Source organism: Notamacropus eugenii, chromosome 7 (assembly GCF_028372415.1).
Source record: "Notamacropus eugenii isolate mMacEug1 chromosome 7, mMacEug1.pri_v2, whole genome shotgun sequence".
NCBI lineage: Eukaryota > Metazoa > Chordata > Mammalia > Diprotodontia > Macropodidae > Notamacropus > Notamacropus eugenii.
Window position 1 is genome coordinate 6,013,518 of NC_092878.1, and position 18,037 is coordinate 6,031,554.

Genomic DNA, 18,037 nt, shown 5'->3' on the forward strand with positions numbered 1-18,037 from the left:
TTTTTGACCCTAGTTTTATTCAAAAAGGTGTTTTTCTGGGGTCAACATAAGCAGCTATCTTTTGATCATATTTTCCTCATTAATTTTCATTGTGTGATTCTCAACCTTTCCCAAAGGAGCATGATATATAATATTAAAATTTTAGATCTTACTAAATTTATCCATAAGTTTATTTCCTAAAACTGATCAATTTTTAAACATGTTCATTGTGAATAAAAATATATATCATTTTCCCTTTTAGTTGCCTCCATCTATTTACCCAATTAATTTTCTTCAGCCCTCCATTCAAGACTGTAACATCTTTCTCATTTCTGTTTGTTTGATTAATAATACTGGTGGAGAATGCATTTGATCTGAAATTAGAAAGAACTGAGTACAAATCCTGGCACAGACTCCTACTAGCTATGAGGAACATAAGGAAGATACTGAACTTCTCTGTGCCTCAGTTTCCTCATCTGTACAATAGGGATAACTTCACATGGTTAGTGTGAGAATCAAATGAGCTGACAATACGTAAGAGCACCATAGTAGTGTATGCAACTGACTAAGCCTAGTTAATTCCCTAGCCTGGTCTGGTGTGTGTGTGTGTGTGTGTGTGTGTGTGTGTGTGTGTGTGTGTATGTGTGGGTGTATGTGTGTGTGTGTATGTGTGTGTGTGTGTGTATATACATATATACATAAACCTGCTTGGGAATGTCGTAGATAGTGTATACAGATTTCTCTCTACCTTCAAACATCATTTTAAGTTGAGGTGGGTAGAAGATTGCAGGCTTAAAGCTTATTTGCCCTTGACTTTGGCTAAATTGTATGTTTTGTTGGCTTTTTTCCCCTTCACATGTTGGATTTGTATTCCTGTGCAATTTGAATCATGAATGTATGATAAGTAATGTATTTCTTATCTACTTTCAAAAATACCTTTTTTTAACAAATCAGCGAAGCTCTGAATTTTGACGACAATGTGTCAGGATGACTTGAAGTGGATATTCCCCACTCTTGGCTTTCAGTGCATTCTGCTGACCTTTTGTCCCCTGATTTTAATATTTCCTGGAAATTTTCTTGTGTTTCCTTTTTTAAAAGTGGCAGTTAGACTCTTGCTTTCTTTCCATTTAAGAGAGTTCAGTGATGCTTAAATTATCTGTCTTATGGCTTTTAGTCCCATCACTTTTGCTTATAAATTTTTAAAGATTTCTTACAAGTTGAACCATTCTTTCATCTTGCTTTGCTCTATGTCCAGCCACGTATTTGTCTTCCGGGATAAGAATTTTCTCATTTATTCCATATTGTTAATTTTCCTACATATTTCTTATTGCTATTTGTTCTCTGTCTTATTCCATTTTTGCTAATACTTCTCCTGTGAAGCTGTTGAATATGCTAATCCAATTTTCACTGGTTTTTCAGGAGTCATTGGTTAAAGAATCCATGGGATTTTACCCCAGCCTGCCAAGAGGAACCATTGGCACTGGGATATTCCAACAATAGACTTTACCTTTGCCTTACTAGTCACTCTTCTTGTATTCAAAGCATCCCCCAAATCCCTTCATAATCCTGACTATGAGGACAGTTGGATCAGCTTTACATACTACACCCATATCAGAATTGTGACTGGACAAAGGTCACTTTGGAGTCACCTCTGCTTCACAGAATCTTTCTTCTATACCCAATTTGAGTACCACCTTCTCTATACAGCCTTTTCTGATCCAGCTGCTCATGCCCTTCCTATCTTGTATTTAACTACCTCACATATATTTCGTATTTATTGTACTTATACTGACATATATACATATCATTCCTGATAGAATGTTAAGTTCCTTGAGATCAGGAATTGTTCATTTTTTAATTTTGAGTCCTTGTCACCTAGCACAGTGCCTGACACAGAATAGGCACTTAATACTTGTTGATTGTTTGAAATAAAGGTTGAGGGTTCTTCCCATTGGAATGCTTAAGTAAGTTACCTGAGCAGCCATTATGTGTGTCAGTTAAGTATAGGATGATGCTTAATCCTTAAACATCCTTAAACACAGAACTGAAGATGTGTTGGCTGGCCTAAGAAGCTTAGTAGGTATTCTCATTCTAAAAAGAGAGCCAGAAAGAATCCTTGGAGATTGGCAGTGGGAAAAGGGCCACATGTGAGGCAGAGTCCAGCTCCAGCAGATGGCTTGTAATGAGCTCTGAGTGTTGCAGCAGAGAAGGCAGGATAAGACCGTACCTGAGTGCATCAATGAGTTGTATGAACACCTTTGGTTGTGGTGGTAGTTGGCCCGTATCAGATGAGGTACTTTGATATATCCGAGTTTCTTTGGTGCACAGAATAGATTTGTTACCTCACTGACACAGATCCTTCCAATAATACAGCTCTCACCCCATCCCAACTTATGCTGTGCTTTTTAACTCATGCCTCCCATAACTCTTCCAAAGAGAATTGATGTATTGCACATCAGATTTCCCACAGAGATTGCTTACTATTTTATGGTGACCAGTGAATGAGTTCATCATTTATATTTCATTCTGCTTCCAGGACCACCTCACCCTCTTTTCCAATGACACTTTTCAGGGATAAGTAGGGTAAGAAAATGCAAATACCAGGAGTATCCTGGGTTTCCTTCAAGATTCATCTCAAATGTTACCCTTCTTTTTTAGGGGGCATTTTCTGATCCTCCCATCAACTTTCCTACTGAGGAATACATGCTTATCTGGATACAATGTTACCTTGTAGCTATGAAGTATTTTGTCTATTCATATATATTTATACATATATACACATACATACATACTTATATGTATTTATAATCTTCATTAAAATGTGTTCTCTTTGAGAGCAGGAACTGGTTTTTTTTGTTTTTTTGTATCCTCAGCACTTAGCACTGTGTCTGACACATTGTCAGTGCTTAATAAGTGCTTATTGGTTGATTGATCGAAATACCTACTGCATCGTTCCTTAATTACTAATGGAGGTGCCTTGGAGCAGAACAAATTCTCACCTTCACAGGTTTTTGTCCTTAATTCTACATGGATTTTTATTCATTTACATCATGGCCTGTTCATCCACATTCATAATCATAAATAGCCTGTGGATCCAGATACTCAGTGAACTATAAGAAGAGACATCTAGGTTTTGGGATGGACTCAAGCTAATGATGAATCTTAGAAATTCTTTCAAATATATATTTAAATATGAACCGATAAAATAGACTAGAATGGCCCTAAATCAGTCAACATTAAAGGCAACTACTACCCCTGAGGAGTGCTGAGAAATGATAGTAAAAGTTGTCATTTTATTCATAGGAATTAGATCTGGAACTGTGAGTTCATTAGCACAGAAAACCTCCACAAAAACCCTAATCTAATGCCCCATTGTAGTGTGGAAGTGACCCTAGGTTCTCCAAGGCAGTGCCAGTGAAGGAGCTCTGGCAGGTTCTGCCATGGTGGAAAGGCTGTACTTATCACCCCAAGAAGAAATTGATTCTGTCCTGCGGCTCTAGGTAATCATGACAGGTATATCATCCATTCGAAAGGCTGGCTACCTGATATAATGACAACTTTTTGGCCATGACAACACATGAAGCGAGAAATTCCTCCTAGATGGCTCTTTTCTGCTTTTGCAATAACGGTGGCAGAGTAATGAGAAAGAGAACAGAGAGTACTACCAACCACACCATTTCTCGACCATCAGTAAGTTTTAATTTGACGGTTGGTATCTCAATGTGAGATTCTTTTCCAGTGATCAAGAAGAGGCATATTTCTGGAAGAGCTATGTCATGTTGATCCTGACATTTTTGCTATAACCAAATCCAGAAGAACCCCAGTTAATGGAAGGATGTCTCGTAGGTACTCTTGGCAGAGGCCAAACAAGGAATTGGTGGAGTGGATTTTCTTGTGTGCCCAAAACTACAAGAAATATTATTCAAGGGGCATTTGGTCATCATGCGAAGTGCTAGTGATCACTATTAGCAAAAAAAGAGATCCTTATGGAAATAATTACAACGTATAACAATGGTTATAATAACTAACATTTATATAGTGTTTGCTATGTGCCAGGCATGGTACTAAACATGTTTTATAATTATTTCATTTGAATCTTACAACAACCTTGGGAGACAGATGCAATTTTTATCCTCATTTTACAGGTGAAGAAACTTAGGCAAACAGAAGTTTAGTGACTTGCACAGGGTTACATAACTAGTAAAGTATCTGAGGGTAGATTTGAACTAAAGCCTTCCTGACTCCAGGTCTGGTGCTCTATCCACTGTGTCACCTAGCTACACCAATCTTAGTTGTTGAGGATGAAGTGGTAAAGAAAGTCTATGAAGAACTTGATAAGGTTCACCAAATCAAATTGACATATACTCTGATCCTTAGATAAATTCAAAATAGAAGTGGGAAAAGATGGTAGAAATATATGGGAAATTGTGGTTCAGGAAAAAGAAATGTGAGAGGTCAAAGACTTGTAGATTATCAGAAGCCTCACACCTCAATATCATGACCACTTCCAAACAATATCACAGAGTAAAATGTTGCATTTGAACATATAGGAAAATACTTATTATGGGATTAGCGGTTATGCCAGGTCAGCTCTCTGTGCACAATCAAGCCATTGACTCCTCGAAACTAAGATCAGAATATTTAATAAATAAAGTATAGGAATAGTAATGAAAAAATATATGATGTACAATTTTGATTTAACCATGAATTATTAAAGCTATTGAAAATATAACAAATCAACATCCCATCAACATCAACTATAATGATTTCATCCAGGGGTTAAACCAATGTAACTTAATTGCTACGACGACCAGAAGAGTCTAAAAAGTTGCTTGGTCAGCAACAATAAGACATTTGACTTGTTGTCCAGTCAGTCAACAAACAAGTATTAAGCACCAGCTATGTGCTGTATACTGAACTAAACTGAGATGGCAGTCAAAGACAAGAATGAGTTTGGACTATGAACATATCTGTAAAATCTTACAAAGAAGAATGATGGACAACTAGGAGCAGTATCATTGCATAAGCCAGTCTAAAAAGAAAGTTTGGCAAGATATTCAACTAAGCAAAGTCATTCTAAGAGCATTCAAGGATGAAAACAGAAAAAGCACCACACAGAAGGAAAATGGAAGATTTGCCAAAATAATTATGATTAAATTGCTTTCTCCATTAAGAATAGTGCAACCAACATATTTGGACCCTAACATCATAGTTCCTGAGGTGATTATAGAGGAAGTAGAAATGGCACTAAAGAGAACAGAGATGGGAAAAGCAGGAGGATTTAATTAAGTATGTACAGAGAACAATGGTTCTGGAGCCAATACAGTTGTGAAGGCTTCGAGGGAATGATTTGTGAGGTATGTAAAAGAGAAGACAATACCAAAGTTGTACAAAAATATCTTAGATCTTGTTGATTCTAAAAAAGAGTGTCAGGGCAAACATCAGTGCCCACTGTCTGCTTACTTTGTGTCTATACAAAATCTTTGGGAGAGTTTCTTATTGAAGGTATTAGGAGGAAATAAGCAGGTTTTCACAATCTGTATTCGATAATGGATCAAATATTTTTATCATCTCACACCTGAATAAAATGTAAGAGATTCTATTGTGCTTGTTGCTTATTTGACTCAGTAGAACAAAATACTGACTAAAGGCCCCTTTTATAGCAAAATATCTTCCATCCAAATATTAGTATCAGTCAAGATTCCTTAAAAGATACAACAGAAACAGCCCTGTTCAATGACCCTCCAATGTTAAACATCAAGAAAATATCAAGAAAAGCATGAAATAGAAATGTATGATTGCCAGTAACATGAGAGAAATCCAATATAGAATCCATATTGAAGTGGGAATGTCTGTGGATGGTGAGGGCCTGCTCCTATCTACGTATGACACATTGTGTTGACTGTATCAAGTACCAAGGCATTGCAGAGTCTCCTGGAAGTGGCCTGTAACCATTCAAAGGAATTTGGCCTGATCATCCACATAGGAAAGACCAAATGGATGAACAATGTCTATTGCCCATATTTCAACATTAGCAACTGAACGAACACTCTATATAGAACTTGTTCAGCAGTAGGTATAGCCAAGATAGACCATATAGAAGGACAATAAGCTGGGCTGAAAGTTGAAAATAAGGAGAAAATGGGTCTAGATTGCTTTCAGTAAACTATAAAGCATTTTTGCTGATCCAAAGTTTTCCATAACAGTAAAGGTCTATTGTTTTAATACAAACATTTTATCAGTGTATGATAGCAAGCAGGACTTGAATCACAATTGCCTCTGAAATCCTAAGATTAGCTTCAGAACAGAAGGTTGTGTGGTAGGTGTGAGCAGGCTGTGACATCTGGCCAATGAGGAATCCTAAAGAAGGACAGAAGTAAAGGATATCACCAAAGAACCATAGGACAAAAAGAGAAGATGGGCAGGTAATATGGCAAGTGTCCCACTGGACCTTCAGGAAGTCTGGAGAAATTAAGGAAGGGCGCCAGTACCTTGGATGGACTCCTTGAGGTGAGCTCTTGGAAGGAAATGGATTCAATTCACACAACATGGGCAACATAGATGAGTTAAGAGCTGCTTTCTTGGAAGTAACTCCTGTGACTACAGAATCATTTGAATACTGAGGAAATTTCCTCTCCTCTCACAAGACAGTAACTTCTTGGCAATTTTTGCTTTTAGGCAGTTGCCTAGAGCACTGGGAACTTGTGACTTGTCCTTTCCCAAGTAGCCAGTAGGTGGTAGAGGCAGGACTGAAAGCCGGAGATGCTTGATTTTGAAACCAGCTCCCTATGTTGTGCTCTGATGTTGAGAGTAATATTGATTTTAAAATAGCATAAGCAGAAGCGATGTGCATACCGTGAATTTGCAGACAGGATAACAGCTAAGAAACAGAAGCTGCTATAAAAAAATTTTGAGATCAACTACCAAGAAAATATCTCAATCTTTGTTTTTTGAGTACTCTTTATGTGGTAGACAGGCCTTCTATCTATTTTTCCTTGGTACACTATGTGCCCCTGTGGGAGGAACTATAACCTATAGGGAAGTTTTATGATAGTTTCACTTCTCTCCATCCAAAGTTGCTACTTTGAAAATGTGCCCTTTGCTTCCTGGGCATTCTAGAGGCAGCTAAGTAGCTAATGGATAAAGTGCTGGGTCTGAAATCAGGAAGACCTGAGTTTACATCCAGCCTCTGACACTTCCTTGATGTGTAACCCTGGGCAAGTCACTCAACCCCTATCTACCTCAGTTTCCTCATCTGCAAATAATGATAACCCCTACCTCCTTGGTTGGTTGTGATGATTAAAATGACATGATATTTGTAAACTTCTTTGTAAACCTTACGCACTATCTAAACACTAGTAATTGTGGTTACTACATGAGATGTTGTCTACATGGACTCTTGGGAAGATAAGTAACTTCTGAAATACCCTGAGGGACACACTATTTCAAATATTAGAAGCTAGCTATGATCTGTTTAACTCTATTTTAGGGTATTGTCAAGACAGAAGACAGTTTGTATGGAATCTTGATAGGACAAGAAGCTGAGTCAAAATTTTTCCATGTTTCATAGCTTTGATACTGCAGAGACGGCAAGTTCCATGTCTTTAGATGGTAATTATGTCTAGCATAGGGGGGCCCAGAGAAGACCCTAGACTGATTACTCATTACTTCTCTCCACATATACAATGATGCAGCCACACTGGCCCCCTTCTGGTCTGCATACATAATACTAAATTCCTGTTACCTCTTTTCCATTTATTATCTTGACTATATACATTTATGGATGATATATCTTCTATTAAACTGTAAGCTTCTTGAGGGCAGGTACAAATTTTTATTTTTCCTTGTATTCCCAGCTCTTAACACAGTGCCTAGCATGTGCAGGCTTAGAGAAGCTTAGTAAATGATTGTTGATTGATGAAAATAATCACTGAGAAAAACATGTACTTTTTGTCCTAATTTTATCTCAAAGAGCAAGCTTGTGGTTCTTGGTAAATAAGTCTCCTAAGTGCTTTTGCCCACCAAAAGCAAGGTGACGTGCTCTGACAACTGATCTCAATTTTCTTGCCAAGCTATCCATTAATAAATTGGTATTCTGGTTAAATAGTTTTGCATCTGTTTAATATGAATAATTTTCCCAGAGACCTGTCACCTCTGAATGGGCAGACATATTTGTGGTCCTGAATCAGACCTAAGATGACCTCTTGGGATTCTGCTGCTGTGATATGCACAGCCTAAGCAATTTGCTGACTCTTCTTTGGGCTCTTTTCCTTCCCCATCTTGAATTTGGAGAGTTCTTGATGCTTTTTGAAGCAATTTTCCATTCATTCATTCATTTATCATTTGAGCCTCATAATAACTCCCAGAAGTAGGAAAATGGGCATTATTGCCTTCATTTTACAGTGAATGAAATTGAGGCTCCTAAAGGTTGACTTGAGCAAGGTCTTGGTGATGACAAATGGTGGAGCTGGGATTAGAACTTTCGCTCTTTCTATTCTGCTGTCTGTGTTTCCTCCCAGAGAGGAAGGAAGAAGATTTTTGAATCAAGAGAACAACCCATTAAAGTTTAAAAGCACGGTAATTATGCCCTTAACGACCCATTTCCACCTAATGTGTTTGTTTGCATCGGGTCACTATGGAGACATTATGGATCCTGCAGGTTCCTTTGTACTGACTTCCTCCTAGCCTATAGTCCTGCTAGAAATTCATCAGTAATTACTGTGACTATTCATTCACTCAATATATGTTTATTGAGTGCCCCTTATGTGGTAGGCAGGCCCTCTATATATTTTTCCTTGGTACAATATGTGCCCCTATGGGAGGAACTATAAGCAGTTTTACCACTGACTATGACTTCTTTCTACCCAAAGTTGGCACTTTGAAAATCTGCCTTCTGCTTCCTGGGTAGCCTTTTAGCCCCAAAAGATGAAAAGTTACCCTTTCCTCAATCTGTTTTTCTTCATAACATTAACTTTCAATCCCTTCTTTAAAAAGAACGCTGCTAAGAGGGATTGCCATTCTGAGTTAGTACAGCTCATCCGCTCCATCTTATTCCCAGAAGGGAGAAGTCCAACTGCTTTCTGTACCTCTCTGGACCTTGCAGAGCATGTCTTCTAGCAGACGGAGATCTGCCTTCTTTTCTTGAATTTAGTTCTTCCTTGTGCCTGGCAACACCGACTCCATTGCTAGCCCTGTGAAAACCATAAACATTGCTGAAGATGACTGAAAGCATCCTTCTTCCCCTCACCCCGACAGTCTTGTACTCCCTTGAGTGTCTCCCTGGCAGAACTTCAGAATGGATCCAAGCAGGGTCAGTGCCATCAGAATTCGCCTGACTCACTGTGCCTTATTTCTCAGTGATGGGATATAAACAACATTCATATGCCAGATATCTCAACTAGTAGGTTGACTTAGACATCAACTATGAAAATTAATACTGGAATAAAAACCATGGAGATTAAACACTTTCCAAACAGGTTCAACACAGTTCCTGATTTTATTGGACAATACTCCTGGTTGTTAATCTTAAATCTCTTCAACTCATTCACTTCTACTCACTCCAATCACTGTGCTAAATGGACCCTTTACTGCTCCTCTCAATTACTGGTGTCTTCCCTAAACTACCTTGTGTTTTTAATTTGTATTTATTGTGTTGTATATATGTTGTCTTCTCTATGCAGACTTCTTTGAAAGCAGGGAATTCTTATTTTTGTCTTCTTATCCCTCTTACCTAATCCAGTGTAGGCATGTAGTATGTGCTTAATGGATGTTTGTTGATGGATTTTATGTTACCAATATTCTCTAGATAAGAAACCTACCACCTCCTTACCCCTGAGTAGAATGACTGTGGATGTCACTGGTCAAATTAAGGCAAAGGCAGAGATAAAGAAAAATGGAAAAGGAAGGATATATAGATAGACACACATACACACACACACACACACACACACATATAAAGAATGAGATATTAGGAGAGATGTATTGGAAACAAATGAGGCATATGGGAAATGGAATATTAAACATACTTCCCAAAACTAACTAAAGTGCTACCTTGCTCATCTGTTACCATATTTTGAGAATTAATCTTTGATGTTGAGAGTGTAGATATGGAAAGAAACTGATTCAGATTATCCCTGGGTCTCTCTCTCCCCTTCCTATGTGATGAAAACTGCCATTGCTTCAGTTTGGGCACACTCTTCAAATTACTGAAAGAATAGACTTTGAGAGATGGATATTTTTATCTGTTCTAAATTTATCATTTTACAGGTCAAGAAATTGAGATTGAGAGAGCTAAATGAACTTACCTCTGATCATACAGCTACTTAGTGGCCAAAGGTCTTGGACATACCTTTCTTCTCATAACTATAGTCTCTTTGTTCCTCAACCATGCTGGGACAAGGGGTCTCCTGTTGCCCATGTCTTTGTTCATTGTTTCCCAAGGGTTAAAGTTAATCAGGGCCTTCTTGCCCATGGATTCTGAGATTGTGTTTGACTCTAGACTTTTTCTCTGACGCACCAGTTGCTAGGTCATGTGATATTAACTCAGTCTCTGTTTCTTGGTGGTGGTGAATTGAGGTGGATGTTGTCTTGGAAAATACCAGCCCTCCGCTATTCATCACTGTATCACTTTAGTTCGTTGTCTGCCCTTTAAACAACGAGCCACCCTAGGATTATTCCTGCTGCATTGGGATTATGTCTTCTGGTGCTTTTCTCTTGGTCACATGTGATTTTCGGCACAAAACACTTCCAGCAGGTGAAACTTCGCTTCACTGGAAAGAAATTCTTGATGAGGGCCTCCAAGCTAAGAAATACAATGCAATTAGTAAGTTTATGGGATGTATTGTTTGCCACAGTTGGCCATCCTTGGTCTTTCTCTGTGTCTGGCTCCTAAGAGAGTCCTAGTATTTTCTCCTCTTTGAGTTCTCCTATTTCTTCTGAGAAGGCCTGGAGTCTGGGGTGGGGTGTGTATTAAGGAGTTTCTCTTTTCTTGGATACTTACATTAATTTCCATTAGCTACAAGGGTGTTCATGTCTCCACTCATTTTGATTAAGTTTCTTATGGAAGCCTCCACACTATTTTTCCTTAATAGCTTTGCCTCATAGATGGACATCTTCTTCCATATGGATCTGCATCCAGATTCAGTCTGCTACTTCACAGCTGCAGCCATTAGTGTCCTGACATTGGTGTAGTATGCATATATGACCCATTTGTCCTCTGTTGCATTGACTTTCTGATTAGAGGAGACACATAGAAGGAGCTCATAATGAAGCTAGCATTCCTCTTGGCCTTATGCATGCAGGAGTAGGCTAAGGACAAAGGCACTTCGGAGGTCTAGGTGCTGATGGTCCTGGTTGCTATGAAGTCTCTTTTGGTCCCTGAGAAACCAAAGCAAATTTAATGACCTTCCCAGCCATCCCTTTTTGCAGCTGTTCAGATACCTTCTTCCCCAAAAATATTAGGGCTAAGGGAGAAAGGCAGAACATGGTCTACCATGCTTAGAGAGCCCAGTCTGCTCACATCTTCCTGTACAGAATCAGAGAATTTTGAACCAAGAAGGAGAAAGGGGCTTTCTGTTTCTTACCTGAATTTCGTATCACCATATTGAGACATGTGTTCTAGGTATGGTGGGGAAGGGGAGAAAGGACTGATATGGACAGCAGTATAGAGAATTGAAAAGCAAGTGTTTCTTACTGGCAGAATAAGGAACTTGTAAATCTTGGCATAGTTCTGTGTCCTATCTGAATCATCACACAGTTATTACAAAAGTAGGCATTTTCTTTACGTAGAATGGACAGGGAAAAGAGAAGAGTTGGAAAACACTGACGCTATGAGCCCTCTACTGGCATACAGAAATAAATGTCCAATAATACTTTGAGAACAAATTACCTACATCAATGAAAATTTCTAAGGAAATTATATTACTGTTAAAAAGAAACTGTGGCAGTCTTTTTAAAGTGAAGAAAGTTTAACACAATAGCATTTAAAACAAGAATTATGCTGACAACATAGCAGCGTTATCTATTTGTTAATGTTCTTACAAGTGAAGGCCAGTGTCAAATCAAAAATGCCATAGTCCATTTTGAACACCTTTTAAGCTTTTCAGGTCTGTTACCTCATAGAGAAAGGTAGAGCAAGAGACACCAGGAGGAGGAAAGAAAGAAAAGCACAACAAAGAGAATGAGAATGTGAAAAATGAGGGAGGAAGAAGGAAGGAAAAAGTCATGGAACCGAAAGCCGAATGGGACCAAGGACACAGGTAAAGAACTCAAGAGATGGGAAGAAAGGTCACTGAATTAGCCATACTTTTTGTCTCTTTTGGAGTAAAATTGTGAGAACCAGATCCGAGTATTAGGTTTAAAATGAAATTTTCCTAAAAGTTATGGTGGGAAGGAAGATGAAAATAGACAAGCTACATAGAAACAGTCACCTCTCAATGATAAACTCTCTCCCTCTGTTATGCCTCCCCTACTCCCATTCCCCCTACAACCCTGATCACATACTCCAAGTTTATTCTCAAAGTAAGCCAGAGTCTTCAGTTCAACCAGGATGTCCTTATTTTCCTGGTACTGCAGGGTTGTTGTATTCAGTAAATTGCCAAAATCGTCTTTTAATGTGACTGGTCCTCCACAGACCCTCATCTTCTCATCTGGGCCCATAGCTTTTCCCTAGGCTCCCACTGGTATCTTCAGTGTCCCTCACTAGAGATCAGGTGACAGTTGATGGAAGTCAAGAATTCTACCCTTTTGGAACTTAGGTTTCCAACCCTCCCCCGGCACATTCCACATTCAGGCCTCTTTCTCAGTCCCTCAACCAAAAGTCTCTGACTTCAGCCAGTGCTTAGTATTCTGTGAGTCTGTGGTTGTGTTGATCAGACCTAATATTCTAGCAGAAAATACCAAGGGTAAAAGGGCCAGGAAACACTAATAGATATTAAAGTAATTTCTTCCAACTCCCTCACCCTCACTTTCTGCCAGCTAAATGGCCCAATGGATAGAGAGCTGGGCCTAAAATCAAGAAGATTCTAATTCAAATTGGGGTCTTGGACCATTTTTAGCTGCATGACCCTGTGCAAGTCACTTTACCTCTGTCTGCCTGTTTTCCCAACTTTAAAATGGAAATAATAATAGTACCTACCACCTAGGGTTACTGTGAAGATCAAAGGAAATCCTATTTTAAAGTGCTTAGTACAGTGCCATCACACAATAAACCTTTCACAAATGCTCATTCCTTCCTCTTCACTCTTCTTCAAACATTCTCTCAACCTCCAACTATGGTCCTAATAGGTGCCTTACCCAGGTTTCCAGCCCTTTTACTCTCATATGCACATACCTTACTCTAGCCCACAATCAGTTCCTTCTCTTGTCCCACTACATGGAGTAACTTGTTATTAATGAAGACATGAGAGAATCGTAGTGCTGGAGGCAAAATTATGGATCATCACTATCACTTTAGAGTCATGAAAATAAGTTTATTAACTTACTCATGGTTGAGAAGGAAATAAAAGTGACAGAGACAAAATTGGAATCCAAATCTCCTAATGCCGACCCCCTTAAATAAGTGGAATATGTATTAATAAATAACTTCACATGAATAAGTAAATAAATACATGAATGAATAAATTAAATTCTTAACAATTTTAAAAGTCTAAATGCTATGTGTATTTTTTCATAACTTTTTCTACAGATTTTTATATTTTACACTGGATCCCGACCTGGATTTTATCTTGAAAAGTATGTTTTTTGATTGCTTTAAGCTGCCAATCAGACTCTGAGTAAAAGGGCATCAAATAACTAGCACAGAAAGACACTGCTTGTATTTGGACACCTAAATTCTACACCCTCACTTCTCTTTATGCAGCTAGAGTATTTACAAAGTGCTTTACAAATACTATGTAATTTTTAAAAAACCTTCAAAACATTGGAGAGTAGGTGCTATTATCTCCATTTGATGGATGAAGAAACTAAGGTAGACAGAGGTCAACTGACTTGCCAGTGGTCACACAATTAGTAAGTATCTGAGACTGGATTTGAACTCAGGTCTTCCTGATTCCAGATTTCACTCTCTTCACTCTGTCACTTAGTTGCCCTAGGAGCCTTAGGTAGGATGTCTCTTTTAGTATCTCATCTGAAACCTCTCTGGGAATACCAAGGTGTTCAGTGGTTTTTCAATTGTGTCCAATTCTTTGTGACCCCATTTAGGGTTTTCTTAGCAAAGATACTGGAGTAATTTGCCATTTCCTTCTCCAGATAATTTTACAGATGAGGAGCCAAGGCAAATAGGGGGAAGTGACTTGCCTAGGATCACATAGTCAGTAAATGTCCAAGGCTAGATTTGATCTCAGGAAGATGAGTTTTCCTGACTTTAGGCCAAACATTCTACACACTGAACTACCTAAATGCCCAGTGAGAAGGCAGGGATGGGGAGCAAACAAAGGGAAACGAAAAGCCAGGATTGTAAGAGGGAAGAACTTTTGAAATTAAGGGAGATTAGAGTAAAAAAGCAAAAGCAAGAATCAGAGGAAGTTCTGGAATGGAATGGACTAGAGTAACAGGGAGAAGAGATACAGAAGAGTTTGGAAAAAATTTAGCAGCACTTTATGTCCCTGATGACCAAAGTAAGCCCCTATCCCAAGGGAGCCAAAGACAGAAAGAATGATCCCATACACAGGAAAATATTTATAGCATCACTTTTTGTAATAGCAAAAAACAGGAAACAAAAGAAATGCCAATCAGCTGAGGAATGGTTAAATAAATTGGCTTCACAAATATAACGAAATAGGATTGCTTCATCAGCAAAGTAGGATGAATATAGAGAGGCACTAGAAGACTTATCTGAGCAGATGCAAAATGAAGTAAGGAATACAAGGAAGATACATATGGACCACAACAATGTAAGTGGAAAGAGCAACAACCACAAAGTGAAACTGACTAATTCAAATGACCCACTTGGACTCCAAAGGGGACTATGAGTGTGGATGGCCCTTGTTTTCTTTTTTTGTGGAGGTGGGAGAACATGGGCTTGGAATGCTATAAATATGTCAGACTTAGCCATTGTTGTGGTTTTGCTGAACATTTTTCTTCCCTTCCATAGACTATTATTCTGTTTAAAGGAATGAATTTCTGGATAGGAGGAAGGAGGAAGGACATATTAAGAGTTGAAAGTTGATGCAAAAATAATGAAAAAGTGTTTTGTTTTGTTTTGTTTTTTTAAAGTAAATTTCCACTCTGGTAAGTCACCATGGTTTGGAGGCAATTGAGTTTTTATTTTTGTTTTTAATTTTTTTTTTCATTTTGAAGTGAACATCAACTACGATGAGCACCTTCATATCCAAAGCAAATCAGAAAGAGTATTGTGCATCAAGCCATGAATCGGCACCATCCACAGCTTGATTGTCCAACAAATTTTCAAAGGTGTCCAGCTTTTCTGTGTTTCTTGCTTTACCTTGCTTATGTTCTCTTCTGGGCATTTTAAATACTTTAATGACAATTTTTCCTTTCTTTTCTTTACTTTTTTTTTATTTTGGTAGTTCTATTTCTATCCCCATCATAACAAAACTCTCATCAAATATGCTTAGTCAGGCCAAACAAGTCCTCACCTTGGCCATGTCTGAAAATAGATGTCTCACTCTATACCTTGAGTTCATCTCCTTTCTGTGAGGAGGAGTTTATGCTTTATCATTGGTCTGTGGGAGTCATGACAGGTCATAACATTGACCAGTCTACTTAGGTCTGAGTTTGTGATTTTCCTTTACAGTGCATTGCCCTTGTATATATTATTCCCCAATTTCTGCTAACTTCACTCTGTGTCAGTTCATACAGATCTGCCCAGGTTTCAGTGAGTGAGTTTTGAAAACTATACCAGAGGAACACGAGCTTAGACAAGTACTTCTAAAGTGGGAAACCTTTGAGTATGGGGAGTCCTAGGAAGGCCTTTCTTACAAAGCCCAAAGCCAAAAAGGCTGTCAACAGTGAATTGTCTACCAGGTCAGCCAGTCAGTAAGCATTTATGAAGCACTAGCCATGCAGTAGTCCTTGTCCTAAGTACTGGCTAGAGGAAGAAAGGCAAAAACCTGGTCCCTCCCCTCAAGGAGCTTACATTCTAATGGAGGAGATAACATTTATGATCACCCTCCCCCCATATTAAAGCCCTAAGGCTGTGCAAAAAGGAGGTATACGATGTAAAAGGAAGGCATTCTTAGAGGGAGGGTACAAGCAGTAGCAGGGATGGAAAAAGGCTGCCTGAGGAGGATGGAATTTGGGCTGTAGTCTTGAAGGATGCCAGAACACAGAAGGGAGGAGGGGAAGCATTCTAGTTATCCAGTTAAAAGACACCGAGTTAGAAGATGGAGCATTGTGTGCCAGGAGCAGCAAAAAGGTAAGTGTAGATGGATCATAAAGTATGTGTAAGGGGGTTTATTGAGTAGAGGGATGGGATGGTCAGATCTGTGCTCCAGGAAAAGGACTTTGAGCAATGAGTGCAGGCTGAAATGGAGTGGGGAGAGACTTGATTCCACGAAACCAACCCGAAGTCTATTCAGGCATGCAGGGATGGGGGTCTGCATCAAAGTGCCATGTTCATCGCCATTTTTGTGAGCCCCTTGATTGGTTGCTGAACCAGAAGAGATGATGATGTGGGATACCAGACCTAGTAGAAGAAGAGACAGCTGTCACCTGGCAGGATAGCTTGAGTGGATTCCTCCAGGTGACAAGATATGATAGATAGCAGCTCTTTTCTGCCCTGAGAGTGGGCAAAAAAACAGTGACTCCAATACCAACCTCCATGGGCAACATGCACTGAACTATCTACATTGGGCATCATGGCTGCATTTACCTCTTTGGTGTATTTCTTGTCTCTGACATTGATCTTGGGAGCATTAAAAGGTGTGTTGCTAGGGCTTTCTTTAGCACCTGAGCAACATAGGGAGAGAGCACTTGACTAGTGGTAAAAGTGGAACCATAGACATAGGACACTGGAAAGATCGAGATTGGTTGTTTGATCGGATAATTCTAGTTTGATTAGACAGTTGATCAGGTGTGGAAAAGTAATAATCGACTATGAAAAATTTTAGCCAGGTGCTTAGAGTTCCTGCAAAAATACCCACAAGTAGTTTCAAGAAACAAGGCTAAAAATCTCAACCATTTCCCAGTAAATAAATGGTCAAAGGATATGAACAAATAGTTCTCCAAAGAAGAATTGCAAATTACTCATATGAAAGAATGTTCCATATCTGTGAAAACATGAAAAATGTAAATCAAGGTAGTCCTAAAGTTTTATCTTACATCCAGCAAATTGGCAAAGACGACAAATGACAGGAATAGTCGTTGGAAGAGTTGTGGAAAGACGTAGACACTAATGCATTGTTGATGGAGGTGTAAATTAATACGACCATTCTGCAAAGCAATTTGGAATTATGCAAAGAAGGTGACTAACATGCCCATACCCCCTGGTTCAAAGAGCCTCTGGTAGGCATATATTCAAAAGAGGTCAATGACAAACAGAAAGTCTCCATATAACACCAAAATATTTACATCAGCACTTTTATAGAAGCAAGGAACTAGAAACCAAGTAGATATCCATCTATTGTTAATGGCTACACAAATGATAATATATGCATGTAATGGAATGTTACTGTGCTGGAATTACAAAACAGTGAACATGATGAATATAGAGAAGATGGAAAGACTTATTTGAATTAATGCAAAGTCAAGTAAGCAGAGCCAAGAAAACCATATATTCAATGACTATATTAATATATATGGAAAGAACAAGGGACATACAACCCCAAAACAATAAAAGACAAATAGCGCAAAACTGTAAAGAAGAATCTTGACCCCAAATTCAAGATATGAGAACACTTTACTCATTTGCAGAGGTAGGGGCATCCATGAGTATGAAATATTGTAAATGATATCAGGTTGTTTTCTTTTTTAATTTTGGGGAGGGGTGTGTATTGATAAGTTTTGTTCATTTTTCTTTTTCTTTTTATAGATTAAAAAAGATGTTATAAAAAAGATGATTCACTAGGGGGGAAATAGGAAGGAAAGTAATACAAGGAGA

The 18,037-nt window shown here is 38.6% G+C and overlaps 1 long non-coding RNA gene across 1 annotated transcript; it reads right to left on the reverse strand.

Moving 5' to 3' along the window:
* Positions 1–436: 436 nt before the first annotated feature.
* Positions 437–12,728, reverse strand: LOC140513091 (uncharacterized). The gene is made up of 3 exons (XR_011970064.1): positions 12,481–12,728; positions 10,284–11,355; positions 437–9,170 (listed from the first exon to the last, which is right to left on the reverse strand). It is a non-coding gene; the product is annotated as an uncharacterized lncRNA (long non-coding RNA).
* Between the last annotated feature and the right edge of the window lie 5,309 nt (positions 12,729–18,037).